The sequence below is a fragment of the Meles meles genome, chromosome 20, assembly GCF_922984935.1.
Source record: "Meles meles chromosome 20, mMelMel3.1 paternal haplotype, whole genome shotgun sequence".
NCBI lineage: Eukaryota > Metazoa > Chordata > Mammalia > Carnivora > Mustelidae > Meles > Meles meles.
Genome location: NC_060085.1, coordinates 41,071,699 through 41,099,697, shown reverse-complemented (window position 1 = coordinate 41,099,697; position 27,999 = coordinate 41,071,699).

Here is a 27,999-nt window from a genome sequence, read left to right as displayed (position 1 = left end):
AGAAATGGATGCATTCCTAGAGACATATAAACTACCACAACTGAACCAGGAAGAAATAGAAAACCTGAACAGGCCCATAACCAGTAAGGAGATTGAAACAGTCATCAAAAATCTCCAAACAAACAAAAGCCCAGGGCCAGATGGCTTCCCAGGGGAATTCTACCAAACATTTAAAGAAGAACTCATTCCTATTCTCCTGAAACTGTTCCAAAAAATAGAAATGGAAGGAAAACTTCCAAACTCATTCTATGAGGCCAGCATCACCTTGATCCCAAAACCAGACAAGGATCCCACCAAAAAAGAGAACTACAGACCAATATCCTTGATGAACACAGATGCAAAAATTCTCGCCAAAATACTAGCCAATAGGATTCAACAGTACATTAAAAGGATTATTCACCACGATCAAGTGGGATTTATTCCAGGGCTGCAGGGTTGGTTCAACATCCGCAAATCAATCAATGTGATAGAACACATTAATAAAAAAAAGAACAAGAACCATATGATACTCTCAATAGATGCTGAAAAAGCATTTGACAAAGTACAGCATCCCTTCCTGATCAAAACTCTTCAAAGTGTAGGGATAGAGGGCACATACCTCAATATTATCAAAGCCATCTATGAAAAACCCACCGCAAATATCATTCTCAATGGAGAAAAACTGAAAGCTTTTCCATTAAGGTCAGGAACACGGCAGGGATGTCCATTATCACCGCTGCTATTCAACATAGTATTAGAAGTCCTAGCCTCAGCAATCAGACAACAAAAAGAAATTAAAGGCATCCAAATTGGTAAAGAAGAAGTCAAACTATCACTCTTCGCAGATGATATGATACTATATGTGGAAAACCCAAAAGACTCCACTCCAAAACTGCTAGAACTTGTACAGGAATTCAGTAAAGTGTCAGGATATAAAATCAATGCACAGAAATCAGTTGCATTTCTGTACACCAACAACAAGACTGAAGAAAGAGAAATTAAGGAGTCAATCCCATTCACAATTGTACCCAAAACTATAAGATACCTAGGAATAAACCTAACCAAAGAGACTAAGAATCTATACACAGAAAATTATAAAGTACTCATGAAAGAAATTGAGGAAGACACAAAAAAATGGAAAAATGTTCCATGCTCCTGGATTGGAAGAATAAATATTGTGAAAATGTCTATGCTACCTAAAGCAATCTACACATTTAATGCAATCCCTATCAAAATACCATCCATTTTTTTCAAAGAAATGGAACAAATAATCCTAAAATTTATATGGAACCAGAAAAGACCTCGAATAGCCAAAGGAATATTGAAGAACAAAGCCAAAGTTGGTGGCATCACAATTCCGGACTTCAAGCTCTATTACAAAGCTGTCATCATCAAGACAGCATGGTACTGGCACAAAAACAGACACATAGATCAGTGGAACAGAATAGAGAGCCCAGAAATCGACCCTCAACTCTATGGCCAACTCATCTTCGACAAAGCAGGAAAGAATGTCCAATGGAAAAAAGACAGCCTCTTCAATAAATGGTGCTGGGAAAATTGGACAGCCACATGCAGAAAAATGAAATTGGACCACTTCCTTACACCACACATGAAAATAGACTCCAAATGGATGAAGGACCTCAATGTGAGAAAGGAATCCATCAAAATCCTTGAGGAGAATGCAGGCAGCAACCTCTTCAACCTCAGCCGCAGCAACATCTTCCTAGGAACAACGGCAAAGGCAAGGGAAGCAAGGGCAAAAATGAACTATTGGGATTTCATCAAGATCAAAAGCTTTTGCACAGCAAAGGAAACAGTTAACAAAACCAAAAGACAGCTGACAGAATGGGAGAAGATATTTGCAAACGACATATCAGATAAAGGGCTAGTATCCAAAATCTATAAGGAACTTAGCAAACTCAACACCCAAAGAACAAACAATCCAATCAAGAAATGGGCAGAGGACATGAACAGACATTTCTGCAAAGAAGACATCCAGATGGCCAACAGACACATGAAAAAGTGCTCCACGTCACTCGGCATCAGGGAAATACAAATCAAAACCACAATGAGATATCACCTCACACCAGTCAGAATGGCTAAAATTAACAAGTCAGGAAATGACAGATGCTGGAGAGGATGTGGAGAAAGGGGAACCCTCCTCCACTGTTGGTGGGAATGCAAGCTGGTCCAACCACTCTGGAAAACAGCATGGAGGTTCCTCAAAATGTTGAAAATAGAACTACCCTATGACCCAGCAATTGCACTACTGGGTATTTACCCTAAAGATACAAACATAGTGATCCAAAGGGGCACGTGTACCCGAATGTTTATAGCAGCAATGTCTACAATAGCCAGACTATGGAAAGAACCTAGATGTCCATCAACAGATGAATGGATAAAGAAGAGGTGGTATATATACACAATGGAATACTATGCAGCCATCAAAAGAAATGAAATCATGCCATTTGCAACGATGTGGATGAAACTAGAGCGTATCATGCTTAGTGAAATAAGTCAATCGGAGAAAGACAACTATCATATGATCTCCCTGATATGAGGACATGGAGAAGCAACATGGGGGGGTAGGGGGATAGGAGAAGAATAAATGAAACAACATGGGATTGGGAGGGAGACAAACCATAAATGACTCTTAATCTCACAAAACAAACTGGGGGTTGCTGGGGGGAGGTGGGATTGGGAGAGGGGGAGCGGGCTATGGACATTGGGGAGGGGAGGCGAACCATAAGAGACTATGGACTCTGAAAAACAACCTGAGGGTTTTGAAGGGTCAGGGGTGGGAGGTTGGGGGAACAGGTGGTGGGTAATGGGGAGGGCACGTTTTGCATGGAGCACTGGGTGTTGTGCAAAAAGAATGAATACTGTTATGCTGAAAAAATAAATAAAATGGAAAAAAAAAAAAAGTATGTGATGCAATGAGCACTGGGTGTTCTATACAACTGATGAATCAGTAAACTCCACCTCTGAAACTAATAAGACATTGTATGTTAATTAATTGAATTTAAATAAAATAAAATAAAAAGAACCAAACACTCAAAAAGAGCCAAAAAAAAAAAAAAACCTCATACAACTGAATAAAATGAAATTCTTAAAAAGGAAATTGAATACAGTCAGCTAATAAATTAAGTTTTAAATGTTTAAAAAGGTTTAATTAACTAAGTTTAATAAATGAGCTCAAATAGTAAACAAAATCTCCTTTAATGAGCTTGGTAAAATGTGAGATTTATAAATAGGATAATGAGATTTAGAATTTGGAATTAAAAAGTGTGAGGAAAAGTTAAAGCGTAATTTTAATAAATTGAGTATTTTTTTTAAAACTACTAAGTAGTTTCTAGGCCCACCAGGATGTCACAAAACTCACATTAATGCAAAGAAACAAACCCCCTAAGCCCAAAGATCAGCACAGAAATAATAGGAAACTCCTGTTTCGCTGTGTCAGAATCTCCTCCTCAAAATCAGATGGTTGTTTGGAGAGTATGTGTGTGCATTTGTGTGTGTGTGTGTGTGTGTGTGTGTGTGTGTGTGTGTGTTCCTTTTCATTTGTGTCCTTTCTTACGTACTTGCCTCACGTCAGTCTAATGAGCAGGAAGGACTCTTCCCCTTGCTAGATACTCTGGGAGGTTAGAGAATCTGTAGTCATCCCATCTCATGTTTTCAATTTGGGATTGGGGGTCACCCTGCTGCCTCCCGACGGCATGACCTTTCTCCTAGTCTTCCCAGGCTGGAGGCAACCTCGGACTGTATTTCCAACCGCAGGACCCACGGGAGGCGCAGGCTGGCTGAGTGGCCTGGCTTCCATCACACTGGCTGCTGGTGGGGAAGTCAGGGAGAAAGCTCATTTGCTCCCCGGTTCTCTGCAGTGAGTGGCTGTGTTGGCAGCATTCTGGGCCCAAATGACACAGAAGTGCCCTGGCTCTAACTGAAGGGCCACATGAGTGACAATTCCAAGCCCTAACTTATGTGCCCTCAAGAAAGGTCAGTGCACAGCCTGCGTCTCATATACGGCTCTCGTGATGTCTGAGTAACTGTCAGGGGAGAGGTAAAAACTGGTTGACTTTAAGCCTCGAGGAGAGGGGATTAATCCTAACAAATGGGGTGAGGCGGGGGCTTTGGATAATGACGGGAACGCATTGATGGTGTGTCTCTGCACACCGAGGCGCACTCTTTATGGCCCTGCTAGGGCAAGGATAAACCACGGGCCCCATCATAGCTCCCTCCGAAGGGTTATGATAATCCTAACTGTTGTCTGAGCTGAGCAAGTAACAGTGAAAATGGATGAAAAGTATATGTTTATGTCCTTCCTATTAAATCCAGAGCTATAAACACAAGGCACTAAACTTGATAGCAGCACTGACAAATGCCTCCTTTGGAAGAGCACCAAGAAGGTTAAAACAACAAAGAAAAAGGCAACAACTTTGGTCCCGAGCTTCTCACCCAGCTTTCTCCCTGCCCCTGCCCGTTCCTCCCCCTGCATTCAGTTTAACTTCAAAAATACGCCGTGGGTGTGGAAGGAGAATGTGTGAGAGCAGATCTTTCTCTTTCTGGGCTGGGAATTTTGCTCTGAGGTGACCTTGGAGCCAGTCCTGAGTCCAGATACTGCCCCCCCCCCGGGGCCACCCACATGTCCTCCAATAATATTCTGCTCTTCTAGCTAAAGGGGAAACCCCTGTTGGGCCCTGAGAGCTCCAAAGTGAGCATATAATTTAGAATTTCCCTGAGATTCTCAGAGAAAATATCCAGCACTGGGATGAAGATGAGACAGATAAAACACACACCTGGGGTGCAAAATAGAAGGGGGTAGTGAAAAACCAGTAAAAAGGATCAATAACATTTTAATGCAATCCTTTTTAAACATTAGAACCATTGGGGCGCCTGGGTGGCTCAGTCATTAAGCATCTGCCTTCAGCTCAGTTCATGTTTCCTGGGTCCTGGGATCCAGCCCCACGTTGGGCTCCCTGCTCTGTGGGAAGCCTGCTTCTCCCTCTCCCATTCCCCCGGCTTATGTTCCTTCTCTTGCTCATTCACTGTCAAATAAATAAATAAACTCTTAAAAAAAAAAAATCCAGAAGCATCAAACTACAGTCCTGACATTGGTCACTGTGCATTTGTAAATAAAGTTTTATTGGAAGTTCAGGGCCAGGATTAGGGTAAAGCAAGTGAGGCGGAGTGGTATAATTACAGGGTCGCATCCTGGTTTATTGGAAAATTCGGTATTTTGTTCATCATGGATTTTGATGTTTTAAAAATATTAAAGTACTGTTTATCTTGATTACTGAGCTCTTGGCACCCCCTTAAATTCACCCCGAGTGAGTACCTCATACTACTTTATCCTGGGCCCAGCCCTGAAAATCTCACCTCCCTTGTTATTACTCTTACTGTTTAAAGACACTATTCTAAGGACTCTGTTAATACATGTATTCTCTCATTGAATTCCCCATTGCATGTTTAAGTGGAGGCCCAGAGAAGTCAAGTAACCTGCCCTCAGTCACACAGCTTGTCAAGTAGAGGAGCTGGGATTTGCAGTGGGGCTCAGCCACCACTCCCTTCTCCCTCTCTGATTCTTTTTTTGGGAGGGTCTCCTCTTTTCCATTTGTAATGTAGTCTGTCCACTTTCTCAGCACACGGTGATTTCTTAACCCAATTTACCCAGCCTTTATCCTGATAAGTTATTTCTACCATCAGACACAGATGGCTTTATAGGAGACCAGCCAGCTAAGTGCACTGCAATAAAACTTGTTTTTCTAACCAGCTAGATTGCTTTACGTGATGAGATAAATATTGTGCTAAGAGCAACTCCCAGCCCATCTCGGGGAGAGAGCTGTTGCCCCACTTGGGCTGGTTAGGAATGTACCCCCTCCCCCGCCCCACGCCCCAGCAGAAGCTGCTTCCCCTTGTGCAAACACGGATATTCTAGCTCGCCAGCAGGCCCTGAGGTCTGGATGTGCGCCCCCCCCCCCCACCTTGGGTGGCCCCATCCTCTGCTCTCTCCTTGAGCAGTTGCCACGGACACCCTCTACTCTTCCAACTCCTGCTTCTCCTCTGGAGAAGGAAGGATGCCAGAGATCCTCTCCGCGCGGTAATTGCAGGTGGCGCTGTAAGCCCATTAGGATGAACTATCGTTCTCGTCCTCACCGCTAACATTTATCAGGGCCCTGGCAGGCGGGAAGCAGGCTGTCCCCCTTCTCCTCATGCCCAGGGCTCCACATACACTACATGACCCAACAGGCTCCCACGACAGCATTGCTCCGAGTGCGGTGGGCAGACACGCCCCAGCAGATGGCCGGTGATACAAGAAGAGGCGACGGACGGAGCCGCTTGGACTCCCGCGACGGCGGGGCCGAGGACCTGGGCCTGTAACAAGAACCCCAGGCTGCATGTGTGCGTCTCCACTGGGAAACCCGTTCTCATCACCCCCATCTCAAAAATGTGAAGAGGGAGGCTTCGAGATGTTGTCGTCTGTCTAACGTCAAATCTAGATGGGGCGGAGTCCCCTGGGTCCCAGCTCTGTCCGACCCCAGAGCTCGAGCTCTTCACCCCTGGCTCTACGGCAGCTTGCATTTTTATTTCTGCTCAGCCTGTCCCTTGTCACAGTCACCAACACCATCCCGAAGTGTTTTCAGTTTTGTGGGAGTCACCATAGAAGAATCATGGCCCAGGTGAATGAGTGTCTTGTGTTTCCTGGAAAGGAAAACCTGAGAAAAGGCCTTGGGGACAAGGGGGTTTATTTGGGAAGTGATCTCAGAAAACAGGAGAGATTGGGCAGGGAGAGTAAGGCCCGAGGAAGAGAAGGTCAGTGTAAGGGAGAATCTGCCACTGGTATTCCTGTGAGCACTGGGGGCTCTGAGCTCCTGAGACCTCCTGAGCAGATGGCATGCCTCCCAGAAGCATCTGGAAAAGTGGGAGGGCTAGGACTTTCTACTCCCACCTCCCTTTGGTTTAAGGGAGGCACGAACCTCCAGGGGCACGAACACACACACACACCATGGGCATGCATACATACAGACGCTGCTGGGTGCCGGGGATGCCAGCTGAATGAGCCCCCATGAGAAGGCCCTGGGGCACAATGCAGAGATGGGTACACTGGGGGTGGAGCGTGTGGCTCAAGGTGAACCTGAACTTCCACAGAACAGCCCTCATGGCTTTGTCTGCAACCGAGACAAAGACAAAGAGGATGTGATTTCGGGACCAGAGTTCCCTGCTACCCTGATGGACTGAATTCATCACCATTCCCATCAATCAAGAAGATAGCACAGGCAGATGACACAGCATGTTGAATAACCCACAAATCATGCTAGGATGTGCTTGGCAAACGGACACTTTGCGATGGGAGACAAACTAAGGATGACCACCTTTAACGAACTCCCAAGCCGACGGCATCTCTCTAGTATGTTTCGTTCCCCAGTATTTCCCTGGCTCTTTCACACCTTCTCCTCCTTCTCCAACCCCACCCCTCCCCCAAACACACACACACCTCTCTCTTTTTCACCCTGTGCCCTGAGCCAAGGTCCTTCCTGGTACTTCAGGAAGAAACTGGAAACAGTAAGTCGAGAACTTCACCACCACGCTCATCAGCTGATCTGCATGCAGACCCCCATCTCTACTCAGGATTTCGGTTCTAGTCAGGGAAATGTTGTTATTTCTGAAAATAAACGTGTCCTCTGGATGCTTCCCCTTCCTTGGAGCTCAGGCCCGTTCCTTCCTATGTCAATAGCACCCTGCTACTGGATCCTTCCTCCACTACCTTTCTCACCAGTGGTCTCATTCTCTGTCACATTGTTTCCACTTCTTCAAAACAGGCTCCCTTTTTCACAGACTTGATGGGACAGTTGTCCCCTAAAGTGAAGCCACACCTCAGCATGACTGGGGACTCTCATGCGAACCAGACCAGAGAACCCATCCCTGACCTCATTATTCCCAGTCTCTTGGCACCTTTCAGGGTACCTGGTCGTGCTGTCCTCAAAACCCTCTCTTGACTTCCAGCCCACTGTGGTCTCCGGTCTCTCTGACCTGAGAGCTGCTGCTCAGGGTCCTAATGTGGTTCTGCCCCCTGGACTTCCAATCTATCCACATCACCCACAGGATGGCAGCAGACAATTGGGGTTCCCTCATGATCTCTGTCTAGTCAGTTTCAAGTAGTTCCCACAATTTTAAACATCACCAATAGGCCGCTGGCTCCCCATTTTTACCTCTCGACACTTAATATCCCCACGTGACTATGGAAGACACCCGAATCTCAAAATCAGCACACCCCAGGGACTGGTTAAGGCTCTAGGTCTTGACCTGCCTGGTGCTTACGTGAGTGTATTCACTTGACAAAAATTCATCACTGATGATGGTTGTGCTTTTCTGTCTATAGTTATACTGTAATAAAAAGGGGGTTTTTTTGAGAGAGAAGAGAGTCAAGATGGCGGAGAAGTAGCAGCCTGAGACTACATCAGGTAGCAGGAGATCAGTTCCATAGCTTATCTAAACATTGCAAACACCTACAAATCCAATGGGAGATCGAAGAGAAGAAGAACAGCAATTCTAGAAACAGAAAATCAACCACTTTCTGAAAGGTAGGACTGGCGGAGAAGTGAATCTAAAACGACGGGAAGATAAACCGCAGGGGGAGGGGCCGGCTCCCGGCAAGCGGCGGAGCAACGGAGCACAAAATCAGGACTTTTAAAAGTCTGTTCCACTGAGGGACATTGCTCCAGAGGCTAAACTGGGATGAAGCCCACGCAGGGTCAGCATGGCCCCAGGTCCCGCAGGGTCACAGAAGGATCGAGGGTGTCGCAGTGTCGCAGAGCTCGCAGGTGTTAGAATGGAGAAGCCGGCTGCAGAGACAGAGCCAAGGACTGAACTCTCAGCTCGGGGTTACCTTGAACTGGTCGCGGGCTGGGTGAGCTCGGAGCGCGGCTGGAGGCTGGGGATACGGGAGTGATTGGGTGCTCCCTGGGGGCGCACGGAGGAGTGGGGCCCCGGGCTCTCGGCTCCTCCAGGCCGGAGACTGGGAGGCCACCATTTTCATTCCCGTCCTCCGGAACTCTACGGAAAGCGTTCAGGGAACAGAAGCTCCCAAAAGCGAACCCCAGCAGATTACTTAGTCTGGCCCTGGTAAGGGTGGTGCAATCCTGCCTCGGGCAAAGACACTTGAGAGTCACTACAACAGGCCCCTCCCCTAGAAGATCAACAAAATATCCAGCCAGGACGAAGTTCATCTATCAAGGAAAGCACGTTCAATTCCTAAGACAGCAGCAGAATTGCAGAGGAGGAGAAAGCAAAGCATGGAACTCATGGCTTTCTCCCCATGATTCTTTAGTCTTGCGGTTAATTCAATTTTTTTTTCTTTTTTCAATTTTTTTTCTTTCTTTTTTCTTCTACTGCTACATTTTTTAAAACTTTTACCCTTTTCTTTTTTAACATTTTTTGACTAGTTTATCTAAATATATATATTTTTTCCTTTTTATATTTTTTCTTTATTTTTTTATTTTCTAAATTTTTTTCTTTTCTTTTCTGAACCTCCCTTTATCCCCTTTCTCCCCCCACAATTTGGGGTCTCTTCTGATTTGGTTACAGCGCATTTTTCTGGGGTCTTTGCCACCCTTTTAGTATTTTATTTGCTCCTTCATATCCTCTTATCTGGACAAAATGACAAGGCGGAAAAAATCACCACAAACAAAAGAACAAGAGGCAGTACTGAAGGCTAGGGACCTAATCAACACAGACATTGGTAATATGTCAGATCAAGAGTTCAGAATGACGATTCTGAATATTCTAGCCGGGCTCGAAAAAGGCATGGAAGATATTAGAGAAACCCTCTCTGGAGATATAAAAGCCCTTTCTGGAGAAATTAAAGAACTAAAATCCAACCAAGTTGAAATCAAAAAAGCTATTAATGAGGTGCAATCAAAAATGGAGGCTCTCACTGCTAGGATAAATGAGGCAGAAGAAAGAATTAGTGATATAGAAGACCAAATGACAGAGAATAAAGAAGCCGAGCAAAAGAGGGACAAACAGCTACTGGACCACGAGGGGAGAATTTGAGAGATAAGTGACACCATAAGATGAAACAACATTAGAATAATTGGGATTCCAGAAGAAGAAGAAACAGAGAGGGGAGCAGAAGGCCTATTGGAGAGAATTATTGGAGAGAATTTCCCTAATATGGCAAAGGGAACAAGCATCAAAATCCAGGAGATGCAGAGAACACAGCTCAAAGTCAACAAGAATAGGTCCACACCCTGTCACCTAATAGTAAAATTTACAAGTCTTAGTGACAAAGAGAAAATCCTGAAAGCAGCCCGAGAAAAGAAGTCTGTAACATACAATGGTAAAAATATTAGATTGGCGGCAGACTTATCCACAGAGACCTGGCAGGCCAGAAAGAGCTGGCATGATATATTCAGAGCACTCAACGAGAAAAACATGCAGCCAAGAATACTCTATCCAGCTAGGCTATCATTGAAAATAGAAGGAGAGATAAAAAGCTTCCAGGACAAACAAAAACTGAAAGAATTTGCAAACACCAAACCAACTCTACAGGAAATATTGAAAGGGGTCCTATAAGCAAAGAGAGAGCCTGAAAGTAGTAGATCAGAAAGGTACACAGACAATATACATTAACAGTCACCTGACAGGCTAATAATGGCACTAAATTCATATCTCTCAATAGTTACCCTGAATGTTAATGGGCTAAATGCCCCAATAAAACAACACAGGGTATCAGAATGGATAAAAAAACAAAATCCATCTATATGTTGCCTACAAGAAACTCATTTTAGACACGAAGGTACCTCCAGATTTAAAGTGAGGGGGTGGAAAACAATTTACCATGCTCATGGGCATCAGAAGAAAGCTGGGGTGGCAATACTTATATCAGATCAATTAGATTTTAAGCCAAAGACTATAATAAGAGATGAGGAAGGACAATATATCATACTCAAAGGGTCTGTCCAACAAGAGGATCTAACCATTTTAAATATCTATGCCCCTAACATGGGAACAGCCAACTATATAAACCAATTAATAACAAAATCAAAGAAACACATCAATAATAATACAATAATAGTAGGGGACTTGAACACTCCCCTCACTGAAATGGACAGATCATCCAAGCAAAAGATCAACAAGGAAATAAAGGAAATAAATAAATTAAATGACACACTGGACCAGATGGACATCACAGATATATTCAGAACATTTAATCCCAAAGCAACAGAATACACATTCTTCTCTAGTGCACATGAAACCTTCACCAGAATAGATCACGTCCTGGGTCACAAATCAGGTCTCAACCAGTATCAAAAGATTAGGATCATTCCCTGCATATTTTCAGACCACAATGTTCTGAAGCTAGAACTCAATCACAAGAGGAAAGCTGGAAAGAACCCAAATACATGGAGACTAAACAGCATCCTTCTAAAGAATTAATGGGTCAACCAGGAAATTAAAGAAGAATTGAAAAAATTCATGGAAACAAATGATAATGAAAACACAACGGTTCAAAATCTGTGGGACACAGCAAAGGTGGTCCTGAGAGGAAAATATATAGGTACAAGCCTTTCTCAAGAAACAAGAAAGGTCTCAAGTACAAAACCTAACCCTACACGTAAAGGAGCTGGAGAAAGAACAAGAAAGAAACCCTAAACCCAGGAGGAGAAGAGAAATCATAAAGATCAGAGCAGAAATCAATGAAATAGAAACCAAAAAAAACAATAGAAAAAATCAATGAAACTAAAAGCTGGTTCTTTGAAAGAATCAATAAGATTGATAAACCCCTGGCCAGACTCATCAAAAAGAAAAGAGAAAGGAAACAAATAAATAAAATCATGAATGAAAGAGGAGAGATCACAACTAACATCAAAGAAATACAGACAATTATAAGAACATACTATGAGCAACTCTACGCCAACAAATTTGACAATCTGGAAGAAATGGATGCATTTCTAGAGAGATATAAACTACCACAACTGAACCAGGAAGAAACAGAAAACCTGAACAGGCCCATAACCAGTAAGGAGATTGAAACAGTCATCAAAAATCTCCAAACAAACAAAAGCCCAGGGCCAGACGGCTTCCCAGGGGAATTCTACCAAACATTTAAAGAAGAACTCATTCCTATTCTCCTGAAACTGTTCCAAAAAATAGAAATGGAAGGAAAACTTCCAAACTCATTTTATGAGGCCAGCATCACATTGATCCCAAAACCAGACAAGGATCCCACCAAAAAAAGAGAACTACAGACCAATATCCTTGATGAACACAGATGCAAAAATTCTCGCCAAAATACTAGCCAATAGGATTCAACAGTACATTAAAAGGATTATTCACCACAATCACGCGGGATTTATTCCAGGGCTGCAGGGTTGGTTCAACATCCGCAAATCAATCAATGTGATACAACACATTAATAAAAGAAAGAACAAGAACCGTATGATACTCTCAATAGATGCTGAAAAAGCATTTGACAAAGTACAGCATCCCTTCCTGATCAACACTCTTCAAAGTGTAGGCATAGAGGGCACATACCTCAATATTATCAAAGCCATCTATGAAAAACCCACCGCAAATATCATTCTCAATGGAGAAAAACTGAAAGCTTTTCCATTAAGGTCAGGAACTCGGCAGGGATGTCCATTATCACCACTGCTATTCAACATAGTACTAGAAGTCCTAGCCTCAGCAATCAGACAACAAAAAGAAATTAAAGGCATCCAAATCGGCAAAGAAGAAGTCAAACTATCACTTTTCACAGATGATATGATACTATATGTGGAAAACCCAAAAGACTCCACTCCAAAACTGCTAGAACTTGTACAGGAATTCAGTAAAGTGTCAGGATATAAAATCAATGCACAGAAATCAGTTGCATTTCTGTACACCAACAAGACAGAAGAAAGAGAAATTAAGGAGTCAATCCCATTTACAATTGCACCCAAAACTATAAGATATCTAGGAATAAACCTAACCAAAGAGGGTAAGAATCTATATGCAGAAAACTATAAAGTACTCATGAAAGAAATTGAAGAAGACACAAAGAAATGGAAAAATGTTCCATGCTCTTGGATTGGAAGAATAAATATTGTGAAAATGTCTATGCTACCTAAAGCAATCTACACATTTAATGCAATCCCTATCAAAATACCATCCATTTTTTTCAAAGAAATGGAACAAATAATCCTAAAATTTATATGGAACTAGAAAAGACCTCGAATAGCCAAAGGAATATTGAAAAAGAAAGCCAAAGTGGGTGGCATCACAATTCCGGACTTCAAGCTCTATTACAAAGCTGTCATCATCAAGACAGCATGGTTCTGGCACAAAAAAAGACACATAGATCAATGGAACAGAATAGAGAGCCCAGAAATAGACCCTCAACTCTATGGTCAACTCATCTTCAACAAAGCAGGAAAGAATGTCCAATGGAAAAAAGACAGCCTCTTCAATAAATGGTGCTGGGAACATTGGACAGCCACATGCAGAAAAATGAAACTGGACCACTTCCTTACACCACACACGAAAATAGACTCAAAATGGATGAAGAACCTCAATGTGAGAAAGGAATCCATCGAAATCCTTGAGGAGAATGCAGGCAGCAACCTCTTCGACCTCAGCCGCAGCAACATCTTCCTAGGAACATCGGCAAAGGCAAGGGAAACAAGGGCAAAAATGAACTATTGGGATTTCATCAAGATCAAAAGCTTTTGCACAGCAAAGGAAACAGTTAACAAAACCAAAAGACAACTGACAGAATGGGAGAAGATATTTGCAAACGACATATCAGATAAAGGGCTAATATCCAAAATCTATAAGGAACTTAGCAAACTCAACACCCAAAGAACAAACAATCCAATCAAGAAATGGGCAGAGGACATGAACAGACATTTCTGCAAAGAAGACATCCAGATGGCCAACAGACACATGAAAAAGTGCTCCACGTCACTCGGCATCAGGGAAATACAAATCAAAACCACAATGACATATCACCTCACACCAGTCAGAATGGCTAAAATTAACAAGTCAGGAAATGACAGATGCTGGCAAGGATGCGGAGGAGAAAGGGGAACCCTCCTACACTCTTGGTGGGAATGCAAGCTGGTGCAACCACTCTGGGAAACAGCATGGAGGTTCCTCAAAATGTTGAAAATAGAACTACCCTATGACCCAGCAATTGCACTACTGGGTATTTACCCTAAAGATAAAAACGCAGTGATCCGAAGGGGCACGTGTACCCGAATGTTTATAGCAACAATGTCTACAACAGCCAAACTATGGAAGGAACCTAGATGTCCATCAACAGATGAATGGATAAAGAAGAGGTGGTATATATACACAATGGAATACTATGCAGCCATCAAAAGAAATGAAATCTTGCCATCTGCGATGACGTGGATGGAACTAGAGGGTATCATGCTTAGTGAAATAAGTCAATCGGAGAAAGACAACTATTATATGATCTCCCTGATATGAGGACATGGAGATGCATCATGGGGGGGTTAGGGGGATAGGAGAATAAATGAAACAAGATGGGATTGGGAGGGAGACAAACCATAAATGACTCTTAATCTCACAAAACAAATTGGGGGTTGCTGGGGGGAGGTGGGATTGGGAGAGGGGGAGGGGGTTATGGACATTGGGGAGGGTATGTGCTATCATGAATGCTGTGAAGTGTGTAAATCTGGCCATTCACAGACCTGTACCCTTGGGGATAAAAATACATTATATGTTTATTAAAAAAAAATGGAAGGGGAGGTGAACCATAAGAGACTATGGACTCTGAAAAACAACCTGAGGGTTTTGAAGGGTCGGGGGTGGGAGGTTGGGGGAACAGGTGGTGGGTAATAGGTAGGGCACGTATTGCATGGAGCACTGGGTGTTGTGCAAAAACAATGAATACTGTTACGCTGAAAAAAATAAATTTAAATACTGAAAAAATAAAAGGGTTTTTTCTTAATTCACATTCCAGAACCATTCTCTAAATTGCTTTTTTTCTGTAAACGTGTTCCTCACACTCTCCCAAAGAAACCCCAAATCCTAACACTATTCTTGATTATGGTCTGTCCACATCCAGTCCAACCGTAAGTCCTGCACTCTCTGCGGTCAAAACAACTTAGCCCGGCCTTGCCACCCGCTGCTCAGGCCATCAGTGCCCCTCCTGAGTTACAGTTTCTCACAGGCCTTGCGGAGTTCGTCCTAGCCCCCATCTTCCATCCTGCTCCAGATGGAGCAGCCAGAGCGAGCTGACAAAACTACAACTGAATCATGCCACGTCCCCTACTCTCCACTCACCGATGAGAGCTTGCTGAGCCCAACCACCCATCCTTCTGAAGTTTCTTGACACCATCAGTTTCCACCTCCAGGCCTGTGCTCTAACAGCCTCTGCTCTTTGTGTTGCCCTGTCCCTTGGCACTGCCAGTCCCTGTGGTCAATCAGAGAATCAGAGATTGGGTGAAACGTCCTCTTTTCACAGAAGCTTATCCCAACGGCCTAACCTAAACCAGTCCCCTCATAACTTTCCAGCACTCATCTACCTAAGGACCTATTTAGCCAGAGTGACTCCATCTTGGTTAAAAGTCATTTTGTTGTTTGTGCAGAAACTTAAACTGACCCTGCCCTCTCTCCCCCCAGAGAAACTTACTTAGAAGCAAGTCTGGGAAACCAGTAAAATATGGTCAGCTACTTCCTAATAACAGAGCCCAGAATTCAAGGCCAGGTCAGCCAGTTCTTGATAACAGAGCCCAGAATACAAGGACGAGTTGGGTCAGGTGAAGACATCCAATCAGTAAGAAACATACATACTTTTTCCCTAATCACCAAAGAATGTAAACCCCGCCGTTTGGGTACCAATTCCTTTTTTTTTTTTTTAAGATTTTATTTATTTATTTGACAGAGATCACAAGTAGGCAGAGAGGCAGGCAGAGAGAGAGAGAGGAGAAAGCCGGCTCCCTGAAGAGCAGAGAGCCCAATGTGGGGCTCGATCCCAGGACCCCAGGATCATGACCTGAGCCAAAGGCAGAGGCTTTAACACACTGAGCCCCCCAGGTGCCCCAAGCACCAATTCTGACCAGAGTAATAGGTTAGGTCAAACAGCTACTATAGGGTAAATTCAATTGGCCACCTGCGTGTCACCTAACTTGACTACAATCTCATTGGCCACCTATGTGGCCAAACTTTTGCTCTATAAAAGGTAGTCTGTAAGATGGGGAGGGGTCGCCCTCTTTGGAAGCGGCCCTGACCGGTCAGTCAGTCAATTCTTGAGCCTGTACACTGGGGGTGGTCGCTCTCTTCAGAGAGGGCCCTGACTGGTCAGTCTGACTTCTAATGCTTAGCATAGAATAGAGCTTTGCATAACTTTCACTTTGTCTCAGTCTCGTTTCGTTTAATAATGGACCTAACAATCTATTTTATTTTCCACAGAGCACTTAAGACCACCTGACAATGTTTCTATTCTGTCTCCCTCCACTGTCTAGTGATTTCCCCCAAAGTGGAGATGTCTGTTAGCCTCTGCATCTCCCCACCCCCTTTTAAAACAATGCTGGTAAATAAATAAAATCTTTTAAAAAAAATTTAAAAAGGGGCACCTGGGTGGCTCAGTGGATTAAAGCCTCTGCCTTCAGCTCAGGTCATGATCCCAGGGTCCTGGGATTACGCCCCACATCGGGCTCTCTGCTCAGCGGGGAGCCTGCTTCCTCCTCTCTCTCTGCCTGCCTCTCTGCCTACTTGTGATCTCTGTCTGTCAAATAAATAAATAAATAAAGTCTTTAAAAAAATTAATAAAACAATGCCTGGCCATATGGTACATGTTTAATAAATACAAGTTGAAGGGCACCTTCAACAGTCAGTTAAGTATCCGACTCTTTGTTTCGGCTCAGGTCATGCATGATCTTGTGGTCTTGGAATCGAGCCTTGCACTGGGGTCTGAGCTCAGTGAGAAGTCTGCTTCACATTTTCTCCCTGCCCCCCTTTCTCTCTCTCTCAAATAAATAAAATCTTAAAATATATAATATATATATATACGTATATATATATACACATATATATGGAAATGAATTTGTACGATGCCCCAACAAAATGCACAGAACCTAATGAAAATATCTATCTAATCTATCTATCTCTAGAAATACATGTCACCCCACTTTTCTGTCACATTCCTTAGAGATCTAGGGACCTTATGATAAATTAACAAAGAGTCAGTGAGACTTCTGGAAAGCACCAATGAAATTCATGCAGTTATTTCTATTCCTTCCAAAATCTCATTAAAATACTAGAAAGGTACAAAAAGCCATGAACTCACAAGGATAAAAAAAAAACAAAACAGAATATAAGATGTCAACAGCTGAAAGGAAACAACAAAATTATTCTCGACACAGAAAGATTGGACCTAAAAGTGTATGGCTTATGGGGGAGGCAACAAGGATGCCAGTTTGTAATGCTGCGCCCCAGAAAGATTTAGAAACTGAGGCACCCGTTGTCTCCAAAGGAAGGAGCCAGGGAAGAGGCTCAAAGTTCTTGAAAAGGACAGTGAGACTTCCAGGGAACCACCCTCAACACCTCACTGCTAGGCTAGGACCCATTCTGACCCCAAGAGTTAATGGGATTTTTATATCTGAGATATCAAACACATGTTTTCCAATCATGAAATCTCAAGGCACAACAAAGACTCCAGTATGGCACTGAACAGAAAACAGGGATTCAGTAGAAGTCTGCACACCGATCATGAGACCCCTGTCCTTTCTGTCTGCTGTGGCTCCTAGAATCAGCCTGGGAGCTGAGTTTACACTTCCCAAGACAGGAGACCACAGGATTCCTGAGTTGAGAAACTAACTGACCCAAGAGAAAGAAAACTTCCAGACACCGCCATCATAGGATTGTTGAGACAAAATGGTTGTGACCTGGTTTCCTTGCAGTGAAGCCACTGATCTCTTCCCACCAAACACACACTCTAAACACACATGCACACCCCCATGAGTCACACATTCCAGATACACACACTCCCCAAATACACAGATACATCCCTACCCCCCCACACTATCGCAAAGACATATACACACACACCAAACATACACACGTATCATGTGAACACAGAGAGAAATACGAAACACTACACTTACCTCAACACACACACGTATCTCAAGCACATCCATACAAATGCCCCAAACACACCCACTCAGCTTACGAGAAGCTATTTCCATTTCTTAAAATATGAATGAGCAATCAAAGACAACCAGCTTCTTGAATAAGTCTTTAAAAATAAAACAAGTACCAAAACAAATAGAACGGATATGGGGCTGGGAGCCAGGGGTGGGAGGAAGAACTCAGAAGAAGCAAAGTGCAGAAAGCAGAATTAAATTTCCAAATGCCATAATCACAGTACTTAGAGAGTTACAGAGATAGATAGGATATTATATTCATGAAACAAAAACAGAATTCTATAGAAGGAAACATTTTGAGAATAGTAAAGAGTATCTAGGAACTTAAAATAAGATACAAAAAAATCGGTTCAGGAAATGGAAGAAACAGCTGAGCACTACAAATGAAGAGGGCAAAGGACTTCCTGAGATTCAAGCATGCACACACACACACACACACACACACGTGCACACACAGGCGTGCGCATGCCTAAGGCCTTTCTCAGACACAAATGTATGCATACAAACATATGCGTACCACCTGCAAAAGATCAAAAATCAGCATTAGACTTTGCTCAACAGCAAACTTGAAAGTTAAAAGGCAATAGAATGGGGCTCCTGGGTGGCTCAGTGGGTTAAAGCCTCTGCCTTCAGCTCAGGTCATGATTCCAGGGTCCTGGAATCGAGTCCCACATCGGGCTCTCTGCTCAGCAGGGAGCCTACTCCCCTCTCTCTCTGCCTGCCTCCTCTGCCTACTTGTGATCTCTGTCTGTCAAATAAATAAATAAAAACCTTAAAAAAAAGGCAATAGAACAAGACCTCAAATTCTCTGAGAAATAATAACATCCAACCCAGAATGACACACCCAAACCCAGTTTTAATCAAATGTAACGATGAAATGTCTATATTTTTGGCAATGTAAAGTATTCATATTGTTTGTGTTCCATATGGCAGGATACTAGCAGATGGACGACACTGAGATGAGCGAGTAAACCAAGAATAACTTCCAACAGATTCAAGAAGGAGAGCACCAATCACAAGAGAAAAAGAAATCCGTGGAAGACCATTGGGTAGGGGGTTGCCAGGCCAACAAGCTCCGCTTGGTACAGAGTAAGGATTCTCAGGAAATAAAACTGATGGTTTAATCTCATGGGCTGATCTATACTGAAAATGGTCTTGGGGTTCTATCAGCGTGCTTGAGACAAACTTATCAACAAGTACCCAGAAAGCTTAACAATTAACAATAAATAACCAAAGTAATTACTGTCTCCAGGTTGTACAGGAAAGCAAGTGTTGACTGTATCATTCACTCCCTGACTCAGCAGTCAATGATATCTGCATAATAAGAATAGTAAGAGTACAGAACAGTAATTAGACCAAAAATTATGATGTAAGAAAGATCAAAGGATGAGGAAACAGGAAGCTTATATGTGGGTTTTTGTCTGTGTGAGAGAATATTTAAGAAAATAAGTCTATCCTCTCCCATTTCAGGAAGCCTGTAAATAGCCTCAAGTAGCCATCATGAAAAACAGCTAGAAAGGGAAACCCAGGAACAGGAAACCCTGGGAAACCCAGGAACAGGAAAGTGACTTCTGCTGTACACTTACTACTTCAGCAATATTAAAAATTAAATTAAAAAAAGAACAAACCAAAATATGAAGGAGGCCTCGCAAGGGAAGGCATGTCATCACTGTGAAGTAGAGAGCTGGACCCACCACAGATAATCTTCCCTGTGAGGAGGCCAAGAATGAAGAAATATAAGTAGATAAAATGGGGTTTAAGCGAAAAAAACTCAGTGTCCTCACTTTTCATGCTTGCCTCTTGCCATATCATCAAAACAGGAAAAACAACAGGTCACATCCATCAAGGGCTACCCGGGAAAAGACGATGGTGTTAAGCAGTTTTCTAACATTAGCTAATTCCATTCTCAAAGAACCCTAAGACAGAACAAGGTTCTCTCATTTTTCTACTTTCCAATGAGTAAACCAAGGCCCAGAAAGGATACATAAGGGATCCAAGGCCCGATGCGATTCCCTCTTGTGTCTGAATGAGAGAGGAATGAGGAGAAGCCATGTGTATCTCCTTTTCTGTCTTTCCAAAATAAGTAAATAAACAAATGGCCAAATCCAGGCAAATTTTAAAATGTTGGGAAACGTGGGGAAAGATCTAGCTGACGGAGACTGAAGCCAACTCAGAGTATGGGCTGCGTGGGGAAGGGGAGTGGGGAGAACATGCTAAAACTACAAAAACCAAGGCTGCTTAAAGCCAAACACAAATCTGTCCACTTATTAACGAGGAAATTGCCAAGCTTGAAGCATTTATAAATCACCCCAAACTAATCACCCATTTAAGGACAATCCCATAAAAAAAAATAAAAGGGACCACAGCAGGCTGCTCTTGAGAGATAAATGGCTTTGCAGGCTCATCTGGATATGTACATTTGAGGATATCAGCAGGCCCTTTCTGGATGATAACTTGGTTTATTTTAGAGGGGACAGCACATTGGGAAACACAGCTGAAGACCTGGGGTGAGCTATGTATCAAAGAAGTTCTCGGGTAGCTTTTCTAAGAAACTTGTATGCCATGGGCACAGTAGGGCAGGTGGGCAGCCCCAGGACTCAGCCCAGGGACTGGCACTACAATGCAGTCAGTGAAACTAGGGACTCTGAAAGCCATGACTAAGACAGCTCCTTTCCTCCATCGTGGCTCATTTATTTCATTTCATTGTTTCATTTATGTCTCTCTCACAATTTTCAATGCCACTGTCCTACTAATGCAGGGCAGAGAGTTGTAATATTTTTAGGAATGGCTAGAAGTGTCAGTGTTAATGAATTTCTTCCCTTTTCCAATGAGAAAACAGAGACCTAGTGAAGTGGGTTGAATGGTAGTCCCCAAATGTTATGTCCACATCCTTGTTTCCAAACGTGTCAATGTGACTGTGTTTGAAGAGAGCCTTTGAAGCTAGAATTAAGGGTCTCAGGATGAGATCATCCGCGATTATCTGGGTGGGACCTAAATCTAGTAAGCTTCCTTATAAGAGACAGAGAGAAGACACAGAAGACAAAAAGGCTGTGAGAAGATGGAGGCACACATTGGAGGGATGCTGTGCTAAAACAAAGACTGTCTGGAGCCACCAGAAGGAGGAAGAGGCAAGGCAAGTTTCTCCCTGAGACACTTTGGAGAGGGTGTGGCCTGAGGACACCTTGATTTTGGAATTCCAGCCTCCAGAACTGTGAAAGAATATATTTCCTTCTGTTTTAAACCACCCAGTTTCTGGTAGAATTTCAGGCTTAGAACTACTGGTCAAGGTCCTAGAAATGAGGAAATGAGATTCTAGAAATGAAGATTCTAGAAATGAGGAAAATGAGGAATAGAAAGTGGCATGGCCTTCTAAAAGTCACAGATCCTTGGTGATGGAGAATTGACCTGTAGGACCTTGCACAAGTTACTTAACCTATCAACCCTCAGTGTCTTGTCTAGAAGATGGTGAGAACAACACATGCCCAGTAAAGTTGTCAGGGTTATCAAATGCAAGAAAGAATGTAAAACTACATCACATTGCCTGATCCAAAATAACTGATGACCGTATCGTAACTTGAATCCACCCTCTTGTCCTTGGTCTATTAGAAGAGCCATTTCTTGGAACACCAATCCACCTCACAGTTCATTCCAAAACTCTTTAAAAACCCCCTTTTAAAAAATATAATCCTTAGAGTTTAATTTGGTTTATTTCTAGGCTCTTGATTCTGTTATATTGGTCGATGTGTCCATTTTTATGCCAGTGCCATATTGTTTTGATTACTACAACATTGTGTAGTACACTTTCAAATCAGAAAGTGTGCGAATTCCAGCTTTGTTCTTTTTTTCTCGAGACTGCTTTAGCTATTAAGGGTCTTTGTATTCTATGTGAATTTTGAAATTGCTTTTTCTTTATTTGTGAGAAATGCCATTGAAATTCTGGTAGAAACTGCATTCAATCTATAACTCTACAAATCTATAAATCTGTAAATGTAGTATGACCATTTTAATAATAAGAATTCTTCAGATCCATGAACATAGTCTATCTTTCCATTTATCTGTCTCCTTCAATTTCTTTCATCGATGTCTTTGTTTTTAGTATATAGATCTTTTACCTTCTTGTTTAAATTTATTCCCAGGGAGATTGTGGTGAAAAAAACATGGAAACATGTCCCATAATCTACCAGAATTATATGTCATGATGTTTCCTCAGCAAATGACTTTTCCTGGGAGACTTGGAAGCAGATTGAGGTGACAAAATCTAGAAAGTGCTAATCCATGTTTAGTTGGAGATGAGCTGGCAGGCATAAACCATTTATTCACAACTTGTCAAATGAGAACATTCTTTATTTTTTTTGAGATCATTCTTTAATTCCATGAAAGTAGATACCTCTACCCTCTGATCTTCTTTCTAGGACAAGGTAGGTTACAGTAATGTACCATTTCCTACTGTGTGGAACATGGTCCCTCTGGTTAGGGCATAAAATAATATTAAATTTAAAAACACAACAAGGAGGTTCTGGTCCAAGATGGCAACCTAGGAAGACCCTGAATTTACCTTCTCCACAGATCACACCAAATTAAACCTATTTAAAGAGCAAGTCTTCCTGAAGGAAGAAATGAGGGCTAATTGAACAGCTTTTGCAGGGCGCCTGGGTGGCTCAGTCAGTTAAACCCTGCCTATGGCTCAGGTCAGGATCCCATGGTTCCCTGCTGGGAGCCCCTGTTGGACTTCCTGATTAGTGGGGAGCCTGCTTCTCCCTCTGCAGCTCCCCCTGCTTGTTCTTGTTCTCTTTCTCTCTGTCTGTCAAATAAATAAATAAAATTTTTAAAAAAGAACAGCTTCTGCATAACAAAGGACAGAATGACAAAAAAGAACAGTAAGAGAGATGGAGAGACAAAAGGAACCCTCACACCCAATGTTGCAAATTGCAGTAGAAAAGAATAATACTGAGGGATGAGGGGCAAATTCTTCTGTTCTTGGGCATGTTAAAAAAAAAAAAAAAAGCTGTGGTTTAGAAGAGCAAGGAACATATCAAAGAGACAACACTAGAACTCAGCCAAATGGCAGAGGAGCTGCTGGAACCCCCTCAGGGTCAGAGGGACTGTCCAGCAATATGGCGGATGCTCCCCCAGCCCCACTTGTACCTTGCAAGCACAGACCAAAACAGTGTCCAGACCCCACGGTCAGCTTGTTGCTTTGGCTGCAACTGGGCCCAGAAAAATGTTGCAATTTAAAGAGAAACTAGCATATAAAAGGGCCACTGCCAGAACTCTGCCAGATGCTGCTGGAACTCTATCTGGGAGGAAGGGCCTGGCTGACATGGTCTATGCTCCCTTCTCCACTGCACAGACTGGCACAGGGTTCAGTCACCGTAATTGGCCAATTGTCTCAGTGAGCCCTAGGTCACTAGCTCATACCAGCCCCAGCGATGCCACCAAGGCAGCCACAGGACACCCACGGTTAGCACTCATGACAGCCACAAGCTTTCATGCCAAGGTGACACAGGTGCCAAGCACCCTTAAACGTTCCAGGGTCACACTACTTCAGCTTCAGATGGCTTGCTAAGGCAGCAGAAAAATTAACTGAGGAAATAATAGCTGAAAACTTACCTAATCAAGAAATATAAATAGACATCCAGCTTCAAGAAGCATAAAACGGTTCAAACAAAATGAACCCAGGGAAGTCCATGTCAAAACACATGATAATTAAAATGTCAGAGATTAAAGATAAAGAGAGAATTCTAAAAGCAACAAGAGACAAGCAAAATGTTATGTACAAGCAAAACTCTATAAAGGTATCAGCTGATTTCTCAGCAGACACTGCAAGCCAGAAGGGGCTAGCATGCTATATTCAAAGTGCTGAAAGGAAGACTACTCTCTCCAGCAAAGTCATTGTTCAGATTGGAAGGAGAGAGAAAGAATGTCCCAGACAAAGAAAAGGTAAAGGAATTTATCACCACTGAACCAGCCTTACAAGAAATGTTAAGGGAACCTCTTTAAGTGGAAAATAAATGGTCATAATTAGCTACAAGAGAATTATACATAAAAAAATATAAAGTATGACAGTATATACCTAAAGTGTGGGGAAAAGAGTAAAAAAAAAAAAGTTATTTTAGTATGTGTTTGAACTTAAGTGACCAACAACTTAATATAGAATATAGACTGCTGTATATTTAGGAAGTGATATACGAACCTCATGAAAATCACAAACCCAAAACCTATAACAGAGATACGAAAAATAAAAAGAAACGCAAATAACACCAAGGAAACTTAAGGCTCACAGGAGAACAGAGAAGAACTATTTAAAACAACAACAACAGAAAACAATTAACAAAATGGCAATAAGCACATACTTATTAAGAAATATTTTAAATGTAAATTTAAAATATTTTATGTAAATTTAAAATATTCTATTTCTTTGGCTGCAGCCAAAGACATAGAGTGGCAGATAAAAAACCCATCTGTATGCTGTTTACAAGAGACTCACCTAAGACCTAAAGAAATATACAACCAAAAGAAAAGGGTTGGAAAAACATTTACCATGCAAATGGAAGTGGAAAAAAAGCCAGGTTAGCAATACTTACATCAGACAAAATGTATTTTAGAACAAAGACTAACGAGGGCACCTGTGTGGCTCAGTCAGTTAAGTAGCTTCCTTCGGCTCAGATCATGATCCCAGGGTCCTGGGACTGAGTTCCCCACTGGGTTCCCTGCTCAGCAGGGAGCTGGCTTCTCCCTCTGTCCTTCCTCCCAGTCATTCTCTCAATCTCTCTCTCTCAAATAAATACATAAAATCTTAAAAAAAAAAATCAAAGACTAATGAAAGACAAAAAAAGTCATTACATAATGATAGAGATCAATCCAATAAGAGGATATAATAATTACAAATATCTATGCTCCCAGCATCAGAGCACCTAAAGACATAAAGCAAATACTAACAGACATAAAGGGAAAAATGTATGGTAACCCAGTAATAGTAGGGGACTTTAACACCCCAATTACATCAATGGATATATCATCCAGGCAGAAAATGAGCAAGCTAACAGTGCCTTTAAACAACACATTAGGCCAGATGGACATAACAGATAAATACAGAACATTTCAACCCAAAACAACAGAATACACATTCTTTTCACACACACACAGAACATTGTCCAGAAGAGATCACATGTGAAGCCACAAAACAAGTCTCAATAAGTTTAAGAAGACTGAAATCATGGAGGAGTCAAGATGGCGGAGAAGTAGCAGGCTGAGACTACATCAGGTAGCAGGAGATCAGTTCCATAGCTTATCTAAACTTTGCAAACACCTACAAATCCAACGGGAGATCAAAGAGAAGAAGAACAGCAATTCTAGAAACAGAAAATCAACCACTTTCTGAAAGGTAGGACTGGCGGAGAAGTGAATCTAAAATGATGGGAAGATAGACCACGGGGGGAGGGGCCGGCTCCCAGCAAGTGGCGGAGCAACGGAGCACAAAATCAGGACTTTTAAAAGTCTGTTCCACTGAGGGACATTGCTCCAGAGGCTAAACCGGGGTGAAGCCCATGCAGGGTCAGCGTGGCCCCAGGTCCCGCAGGGTCACAGAAGGATGGGGGTATCGGAGTGTCGCAGAGCTCGCAGGTGTTAGAATGGAGAAGCTGGCTGCAGAGACAGAGCCGAGGACTGAACTCTCAGCTCAGGGTTACCTTGAACTGGTTGCGGGCTGGGTGGGCTCGGAGCGTGGCTGGAGGCTGGGGATACGGGAGTGATTGGGTGCTGTCCTCTGGGGGCGCGCTGAGGAGCGGGGCCCCGGGCTCTCGGCTCCTCCAGGCCGGAGACTGGGAGGCCGCCATTTTCATTCCCGTCCTCTGGAACTCTACGGAAAGCATTCAGGGAACAGAAGCTCCCAAAAGCGAACCCAAGTGGATTACTTAGTCCGGCCCCCGGTAAGGGCGGTGCAATACCGCCTCGGGCAAAGACTGAAATCTTATTATGCAACTTTTTCAAGTGTAACAGTAAGAAACTAGAAATTAATCACAAGGAAAAAAAGAAAAACACAAATATGTGGAGGTTAAACCACAGGCTACTAAATAACCAATGGGTCAATGAAAAAAATCAAAGAATACATGGAGACAAATTAAAATAAAAGCACAACGGTCCCAAATCTTCAGGATGAAGCAAAGACAATTCTGAGAGGGAAATATGTAGTAATACAGGCCTTCCTCAAGAAACAAGAAATAACTCAAACAGCTAACCTTACACCTAAAGGGACTAGAGAAAGAAGAACAAATAAAGATCAAAGTGAGTAGAAGGCAGGAATAATAAAAATAAGAACAGAAAGAAAGGACATAGAGATTCAATTTATAAACATATATATACAAACAATGAAACCAAGAGCTGGTTCTTTGAAAAAGGAAACAATAATTGATAAACCCCTAGCCAGACTCGTCAGAGAGAGAGGGAGAGAAAGGACCCAAATAAATAAAATCAGAAGAAAAATGGAAGTAACAACTGACACCACAGAATGACAAAGGATTATAACAGTATATGATGTAAAATTAAGTGCCAGCCAACTGTAGAACGAATGCATAAGTTCCTGGAATCATACAATCTTCCAAAACCTAGTCAGGAAGAAATAGAAAATCTGAGCAGACCCATTACTAGTAACAAAACTGAATCAGTAATCAAAATATTACCATATATATATATATATATATATATATATATATATCCACAAAATAAAAGTCTAGGCCCAGAGAGATTCACCGGTAAGTTCTACAGGACATTTAAAAAAGAGTTAATACCTATTCTCCTAAAACCATTCCAAAACATGAAAGAGAAAGGAAACCTTCCAAATATATTAAATGAAGCCAGCACTACCTTGATACCAAAACCAGACACAGACACCATGAGAGAGAGAGAGAGAGAGAGAAGAAGGAAGAAAGGAAGAAACAAACTGTAAGCAGAGAACCACCTGGGTGGCTTAGTCGCTTAAGCTCAGTCTGACCCTTGATTTTGGCTCAGGGTCATGAGATCGAGACCTCCATCGGTCTCTGGCAGATTCTGCTTGAGATTCTCTGCCTCTCCCTCTGCCCCTACCCTGCCCTCTCTAAAATAAATAAATCTTGGGGTGCTTTGGTGACATAGTTAAGTGTCTAACTCTTGGTTTGGGCTCAGGTCGTGATCTCAGGACCATGAGATTGAACCCCACATCCTGCTCCATGCTCCATGCTCTGCTTGGAATCTGCCTGATACTCTCTTTCCCTCTACCCTGCCCTCTCTCCCCCCATCTCTGGAATAATAAATAAATCTTTTTTAAAGAATTAAAAAAATAAATCCTAAAAGAATGGGTGGAGGGATGGAGGAGACATTTTTCCAAAGAAGGCACACAGGGAAAAAAAGAAAAAAAAAGAAGGCACACAGGGAAATGCAAATCAAAATCACAATGAAATACTACTCCACACTTGTCAGAATAGCTAAAATAAAAAAAGAAGGAAGTGTTGGTGAGGATGTAGAGAAAAAGGAGCCCCCATGCACTGTTAGTGGTAATGTAAACTGGTAGGGCCACGGCAGAAACAGTACAGACTTTCCTCAAAAAAATTAAAAATAGAAATTCTGTAGGATGCAATAATTCTACTAGTGGGCACTTAACCCAAAGAAACAAAAACGCTAATTCAAAAAGATATATGTACCCCTATGTATTGCAGCATTGTTTATGATAATCAAGATATGGAAGTGACCCAAGAGTCCAACCCCAGATGCGTGGATCAAGATGACGTGGTACAATGGGATGCTGCACATTCATTAAAAGAAGACGAGGTGGGGCGCCTGGGTGGCTCAGTGGGATAAGCCGCTGCCTTCGGCCCAGGTCATGATCTCAGGG